The 8,468-nt window shown below is 40.1% G+C and overlaps 1 pseudogene; it reads right to left on the reverse strand.

The window, feature by feature from the left end:
* Positions 1–1,061: 1,061 nt before the first annotated feature.
* On the reverse strand, positions 1,062–1,705 carry LOC114618966 (annotated as a pseudogene).
* Between the last annotated feature and the right edge of the window lie 6,763 nt (positions 1,706–8,468).

Below are 8,468 nucleotides of genomic sequence, written 5' to 3' on the forward strand. Positions count from 1 at the left end.
ATAAAGCCTTTCCTTCCAAAGTTGTGTGTGGTCATGATATTTTACCACAGCAACAGAAACTCCACCTAAAACACCTACTAAGAGAGCAGCATAATGGCCACACTATGTGAGGGTCGCTAGCTATAAAGTATAAAGTTAAATCCTTCTACTAGATCCACACACATCATTAGACATTTTCAACATCTTTTGATACCTAAAAGATTTGGCAGATGGCACTCTGATTTTCAAAATACCTGGTAAGGGTATTCTCATGCTCCCTGTTACTGATTAAAGTTGGAACTGACCACCAACTCCACAAGGACTTGGGGGTTTAAGAACCATATATTTATCAATATTCCTGTTAGCAAAAAAATCTACTTGTTAGAAGCCTAAATGCTATGATAAATTAAATTCATCAAGTAAAACATAGCTAAACATTTTTTTATTTCATCTTGGAAAATGACGACTTCACATAAGTATGATGTCATGTCCTCAAAGTGTTGCTGTCTAATTAACGATGTCGTTGCCTGAGAGATGATTATAATATTTCATTTTCATCTTTTGCAAATCAAAAATAGAGAAGGATTCACCCTGACAAATAGAACTCCAATTTAACCTTCAACCTAGGAGATTCTTCTGATTGTGCTAACATCAATCTTCGTTCAAAAGCAGTTCGGGCAATATGATGTTTGGATGTTATAGACTAGAATATTATATGAGTAATTGAAAGAATCAACTTTTTAAATATACATTATTTTATTACATTTTTTTTAAATGCGACATCCTAAAAAAATTCTTTTTACTGGTAATACAAATTCCTATGAACTTTTATTTTTGCTACCATAAGAAATTTAAAAATCCATTAACTATTTAGAAACATTCAACAACAAAAGCTTTCAATCTAACTGTACGTTATAGCCCTTGAAAAACCTACATCCTCTTTTTAAAAAGTATTTTCTCCACAAAGAATCTCATCAGCTATACAAAACTCTGTACAGCTTTTATACTGAAGCTAATGTTGAGCTGCACTTGAATTTCGCATTCTTAGCAAAATAATTGCCTGAGCACATATACTCCATACTTTAGGACAGCCACACTTCTTCATCCTCAACTTCCTCCTCTTCATCCTCATCATCTTCTTCCTCCTCCTCTTCTTCCTTATCTTCTGGTTCATTCTTCTTCTTTGAGCCTGTTGGCCTACCAGGACCCTTCTTTCCTACTTCACTTTTGCCCTTGGCATGGTATGCAGCAATATCTTTTTCATACTTCTCCTTCAGTTTAGCTGCTTTCTGCTCATACGGTTGTTTATCTTTGGCAGATTGCTCAGACCACATCTCACCCAGTTTCTTTGCAGTATCTCCGATAGACAGGCCAGGGTGTTCACTTTTGATCTTTGGGCGACGTTCAGAGCAAAACAGGAAGAAGGCAGACAGAGGTCTCTTGGGAGCATTTGGATCTTTTTCTTTCCTTTCTTGTCACCTATGGGAGAGACATAGTTCTACATCTCCCTGTCACAAGGAGCTTTGTCGCTCTTGGCCAAATCCTCAGACTTCAACGTTTCCTTTGCAGACATGGTCTTCCATCTGTTGGAGCATTTCTTTGAGAACTCGGCGAAGTTGACAGACAAGTCGGGATGCTTCTTCTTCTGCTCCTCCCGGCAGGTCTGCACGAAGAAGGCATACGAGGACATTTTGCCCCGCGGCTTGTTGGAGTCACCCTTGCCCATCATGATAGTGCAGCGTTTACCTGGTGCGAGCTCTTCCCTCAAACCTCCACAGAGAGACTTCCTTCCCCAAGCTCCCCTAAAAACTGGTTTCTCACTAACGCAATCCCCAGCCTGTTGTTTTGCCAAGAATAACTTCTAATTCACCATGTATAACTGAGAAACGGAGAAGGCATCCTCTGGGTCAAAGTCATGATGTTTTGTTCCAAGGCAATCTATTGTAGAAGAAAAAAAGAAAAGGAAGAGGAGGAGGAGGGGGAGGAAGAGGAAGAGGAGGAGGGGGTGGAAGAGGGAGAGGAGGAGGAGGAAGAGGAGGAGAAGAAGGAGGAAGAGGAGGAGAAGGAGGAAGAGGATGAGGAGGAAGGGGGGGAGGCGGGGCAGGAAGAGGCGGCACCGTAGGAGGGAGGGGGAGAAAAAAATCATAAGATCATATTGGGAATAATACCACTTCACAGTAGAAAAGGTGAATCTTCTTTTTATGTGTTTGCACTATAGTGTCTTTATGAATTTGCTCTTATTTTTAGGAGCTGGAAGGGTTGTGAAGTGAGTATGGCTATGTATGTATATATATATGTAAGAAAAAGAGAGATGGAAAATATGTGTCTAGGAGAGTCTATAATGCTCACTATTGTGCACACAGGCCCATGTGTTTGAACACTTGGTCCTCAGCTGGAAGCTTTCCTTTTGGAATGTTCTAGAACCTTTAGGAGGTAGAGCCTTAGGGGAAAAAGTGGATCATTAGAGGCAGGTCCTGAGGTTCTATTGTTCATTGCCACTTCCTGTTCATTCATTCTCAGCTTCCTGTCTGTGAGTGTCTTATGACCAGCTGCCTCCTGCTTCTGCAACCAGGAGTCCCTGTCATGTGTCCCTGTGTCCTCTCAAACACAAGCCAGAATATACCCCTTCTCCTTTAAGCTGCTTCCTGTCCAGTGTTTGTCACAATAAGAAGGTGAAAAACATACACACTAGTGGAGAAACCTCAGTGGAGCTGCACAAAGTGAATTAAGCATACAATAATCCTAATAAGATCTTCCTTGCCATTGGGAAATGGAATGTTCTGGAACCAATCAACCAGTGTAGTGTGGTAAATAAGGCACCTTCCCTCCAGCAAGTGAGACTTTCAGTAAGGAATTTCACAAAATTAAGTTTTCTACAGGGAAGAAAGCAATAGAAAAGGGGAATAGATCTAAAGAGCTTCATTTTATAGTCATTCCTCCACGAACAATGGGAAAGCCATACTAGTGACATTTGTAACTTCTTCTCTTCTGCATAGCAGTGCCTGTCAGTGAGTCTATATGGGCAAATTTGACATATCTCTCAGTGGTATTGGCAGTGTTGACCTCAGGCTGTCAATGACACTGGTTACTTGTTCTCTGTAATAGTGACTTGTACTGTTTCTCCCATCAAAAGGCCAACTGTCTTTCTTCAACTGTTGTTTTTATGTGTGACATGTGTTAGTAATCTGTTAAACTCCACCTCCACAGTCACCTGGCAGTGGCCAGGTATGCTCCGCCCCACAGTTACCTGGCAACAGGCAGGTAGCCCTGTCCACTATAAAAGGGGCTGCTTGCCCCCTCCTCTCTCTCTTGCCCTCTCAACCCAGCACCTGCAGGTTGCTGTCTCCCCTCCTCCCTTCCCCCTCTCTCCACTTGGTCATGGCCGGCGTCTACCCTCTCTACTCTTCTCTCTCCTGCTCTCCCACCCTCTTAATAAACCTCCCCTCGTGGAACTGTCTAGTCTGCTGTGATCTGTCCCAAGCTGCGCGTGACCTTTTAACATGCTCTGGCAGTGGGATATGAGCAATGGAGAGGCAACATGTTGATAAGGCACAAGCACAAGATAGCTGGATCTTCTTTTCCTCTGTCATCCCCACAAGATGGACATGCCAGGGTAAGTTCCCTCATACCAGACAAATGAGAACCCCTCTCACCAAAATCAGAATGAAGCAGATGACTCCTGCCAACCCATAGACTCCAAAAATTTTATATACATACATGCATATACGTGTGTGTGTGTGTGTGTACATATACATATCATCTTTATCAGGAATTCTACTTCGGAGCCCATTCTTAACCATTATTATATGTCATCTTCCTGCACGGTAAATGTCCAGCACCGATAAAGAGACTCATGGCATACTTAAAATCTGAGTGTCTCTGTGGGTCATAACCCCTTTGGGGGTCATATACCCGATGTCCTGCATATCAGATATTTACATTGCAATTCATAACAGTAGAAATTACAGTTCTGAAGTAGCAAAAAAATAATTTTGTGGTTCCACATGAGGAACTATATTTAAGGGTTGCAGCATTAGGAAGGTTAAGAAGCACTGATTTAGAGGGACAGGGATTCCATTAAGGATGTTCTGAGAACTACTCAGTGGCAGAAAGAGTTTGTGATAATATAGAAGCATGGAAGATGTGTCTACTCAGCCTCATCCCCTCATCCGTACACATAGTCTTAAGATAATCACACAAAACTCTCACTATGCTAGAAGGGGCTCCTTTGGAGAAAATAAAAAACAAATCCCTCCGGTTACACATCCCATGATTTAAATACAATAAAACTTCCACACATATCTGTGCATATACCATACATATGTATGTATGTACATTTACAATATGTTTCCTGAACATTTGTGTGTGTGTGTGTGTGTGTGTGTGTGTGTTACTATACAGGGGTGTAAGGAGTCTCACATTTATATGTGCTGTTTGGCTTCTGTTTTGAAAGCTAGCCAATTATTGCCACTGGAATTAAGCCCTTACATATTATGGTCTTGTTCTATCATCTAACTAGGCTGTCTATTGTCTGTCTCTTTTTCTTTCTTAGTATGAGCAGCCAGTGAGTCATTACAAGAGAATTGTCCTTTTAAGGTTATAACCAAGGTTTTTTTTTTAATTACAATGGTCTTAATTTTTAAAAGTCTACACCTTTGACCTATCTCTGTTAAGAAGTCTACTTCCTCATCCCATTGGACTTCAACATAGGCCCACAGAAGCTGGAGACAAAGCATTCTCAGGCAAGCATTTACCACCGAAATTGCAAGTTCACATGAGAAAAACTGTCTTCCCTTGTAGTTTCATTCCAGACAAAAGTCATGAGGAGGGAGAAGGAGTGAAGGCTCACATCTGGATTAAACTCACATCTGGAGAGGGTTAAGCTTTGTGGCTGCTTCTCTCCTGCAACCATCTTGCTTTGGCTCACAAATGCCTGTGTTTCTTAATGTTTTAAGTTTTATTAGGAAAAGGAAAAAAATAGTGTATTTTTATAGAGAAAATCTAGTGGTTTATTTATGTTGTTAACCTGCTTTTGCCCTGAATATATTGACCAGGAAGAAGCCATTAAGTAAAATTGAGAGGGCTTGGGGAAACTTTAAATTTTGTTTAGCAATTAATTATTGGGCACAGTTAGAGCTCTCGATAAGATTCACACACAGTGTCCTGTGTGAGTGTGTATGTGCCTGTGTGTATATTTGTGCATGCGTGCATGTGGTGTGCACATGCGTGCATGCACACCCATATGCCTGTATGTGAATTCAGGAGCATGCATGAATGACATACCCGTGAAAGCCAGAAGACAATTTAGGTGTCTTTCATCTTATTTGACAAAGAATTTGTTGTTGACCACTACACACACCATACATACAGGCTAACTGGCACAAGCTTCTGTAGAGTTCCCTGGAGCCTCTTCCCTTCTCACTGTAAGAACGCTGAAATTATTGCCATTGTTATCACCACCCCACACAGCCTTTACATGATGTCTTAGGATTCAGACTCAGGTCCTTACACTTGTGCAACAAGTACTTAACTCACCAAGGCATCTCTCAAGCTCTGTAGAGTACTTCTTTTAGATGGTTTGAAAACCTTAAAGTCTTCATATATCTGTTCCTGCTTTGCTCCTGCATTGAAGTCACTGTGGACCAGAGACTAAATGAGCTTAAGAATCTTGTTAATGATGCCTACACACACACACACACACACACACACACACACACACACACACGCTAGAGTCATCAGAACGGCCCACCCTTACTCAAACCTCTCTTGTCTTCCTGCCTGCATCCTTAAATTAGGGAAAGATGATTCTGGCATACAAGATTATTTTAACTTGGAAAAGTTTACACTTGGGTATAAAATAATGGCTCACTTAATAAAATAAAATAATGTTAAAATGTGAGCTACTTTGCATATCATTGACTTAAGGAAGAAAAATTACCAAAGGGTTCAAAACCCTTCATTAAGTTTGATGAGAAAGAATACTTTTGAAAAGTTCTTTTGCTTACAAATAAGTTAGGTTCCATGAAGCAGTTCACAAGTGGGTTCCTGAGTCAACCCAAACACAGCCTTGCCTGAAGCATTTCCTCTAAATGTGGCATGAGCAAGCCCTTTGAATTCTGAAAGCTGGGCAGAAAGTCCTCCCACTTGATGAGAGCTACACTTTTCCCATGAAGTCCTTGGGGAGCTGGTTCCTTAATACTGAAATCTACAGATGGGGGCAAAACTTCCCTATATAAAGGAGCACAATATTCGCATATAACTTGTACGAAGGCTGCCCTATACTTTAGGTCATCTCTAGAAGACTTATAATACTCAAAATAAGCAAGGGTGATATAAATAGTTACCATTTTGTATTACACAGAGAATGATGGAAAGGTTGTTAAAACAAATACAATCTTTTCAAATACTTTTGACCTACATTTTATGGTATGTACCTACATACGACCCACAGATACAGTTAGATGTACTCCCATCAAGGGTCTCTCCCATAGTGTTCTACATTTATTTGTGATATGTAAAAAGACAAACCAGCATCCTTCCTCTGAAAATGTATAATTCCCTAGCTACTGAGCCCAAAGATGCTGAACAAGGTAAAGTGCCTGATAAAGACTTCAAAGGTTTACTAGCAAAGACAAGCAAAGGTTAAAAGAGACTAAAACATGCAAATTAATTCAAACACCACCCCCCACCACCGATCAAGAGAGGAAAGTCTGCAACAAAGAAGAAAAAGTCTGCAGAATGGATGAGAAAATCAGAACTATGAAGAGAATCCTCAACAGCATGGGAGACAAAACTCTAGCAATTCAGATTTTTAGAAAAATAGAAAGTTTGGAAATAATTCAAATAGAATGCACAGTGGAAAGTATCATCAATAAACCATCAAGCTAAAGGAAAAAGTCAGTGAAATACTACAGTCAAACAACATTAGGGGAAAAATAAACAAATACAACCACAGAACAGAAGAATTCTGAGATCCAGTCAAGAGGCCAAACCTTTAATTCCATAGGCAATAAGAAGAGCTGAGATAAACAAAGGAATAGACAAATCTGTTCAATGAAATTACAACAAACATTTTCCTAAATCTCCAGAAATGGGCATCCAAACATAAAGGAATTTATAGTTCCAAATAGGGATGATGAGAGCAGAACATATCCATGACATATTATACTTGAGAGGCCAGATAAATAAATTAACTAATTTAAAAACAAAAACAAAAAATACTTGAAGGTGTAAGGACAACTCAGAAAGATAGACATGTCTAATCTCTCATCGATAGCCTTAAATCCAAAAATAATAAGGATGGGAGTAAGAATGGCCTGGGCAGCACAGTAGAGCTAACCTTGGTGGCTTGGGTGGTGTGTGCAAGTGTGCTACCCAAGGGTATGAAACTACAAGGTCTGGCACCACCCTTGTCAGCTGTGGCATTGGGTGAACTAGCCACGGCAGTGCTGGAGAGCTCCCCCTAGTGGTGTGTGTGCAGGAGAGCCAGCTGGATGACCAACTCACCTACCACCCAGACTCAGATCCAGGGCTTTGAGTTGGCCCACCCCAACACCTACCTCATGGATGAACTTCTGGAGTTCCTGAAGCAGCACATCCTGCAAATCCAAAGCTACAGGATCTCCATGATACAGGACAGCAATAGGATATCTGAGGGGAGTCCCAGTGAGGATCCAGTATTGATACTGTAGCCAGAGACCTCAAACCAGACCAAATGACTCGTTGCAATGAACATTTGTAAGCAAAGAAGTATGGACAAAAGGGTATACTGTAACACATCATAGCTTTCACGACAATATATTTTGTGTTGTTTTGTTTATTGCTTATTTTTTTTTTATTTTCCTTTGTGGGGGAAGGTTGCAAAGGTGGATACAAAGGAATGGAGAGATAAGTAGGATTGGGGTCCATGATGTGAAATTCACAAAACATGAATAAAATGTTTAAAAAAATAAAAGAATAATAACACATTTCATCCCTAAAAATAAATAGCTGCTAACAAGATCACTATTTCAGCAATGTTATCTTAAAATAACAAAGAAAAGAGTGATGGCTCCAGATAAGAACAAATTAAGGTAATTCATAACCACCAATCAAACATCTCAGAAGATGCTTAAAGGAATCTATACATAGAAGAGGAAGAACGTCTCAAATATAAGAACACAGCCAAGAATAAAACTCATGATGGAAGCAGATGAACAAGAAAAAGCTAGGAAGGAATCTATCATGGTCAACAGTCAACCAGTAAACCCCTGATACTAATAAGGGAGGTATGATAAATAATAATCGAACCAGAAAAACCACCAATAAAATTACAGGAATTAGTAATTATCCAATGGTGACTTTAAATGTAAGTGAACTCTATCCACTAATAAAGAATCCCAGACTAACTGTACTATATGTATGATATACCTTTTGTCTCCAAGAAACATAGCTCACTGCAAAAGACACTCACAGTCTGAAGAGTCAAAGGATGGAAGACAATCTATTAA

This window comes from Grammomys surdaster, unplaced genomic scaffold (assembly GCF_004785775.1).
Source record: "Grammomys surdaster isolate TR1022 unplaced genomic scaffold, NIH_TR_1.0 146, whole genome shotgun sequence".
NCBI lineage: Eukaryota > Metazoa > Chordata > Mammalia > Rodentia > Muridae > Grammomys > Grammomys surdaster.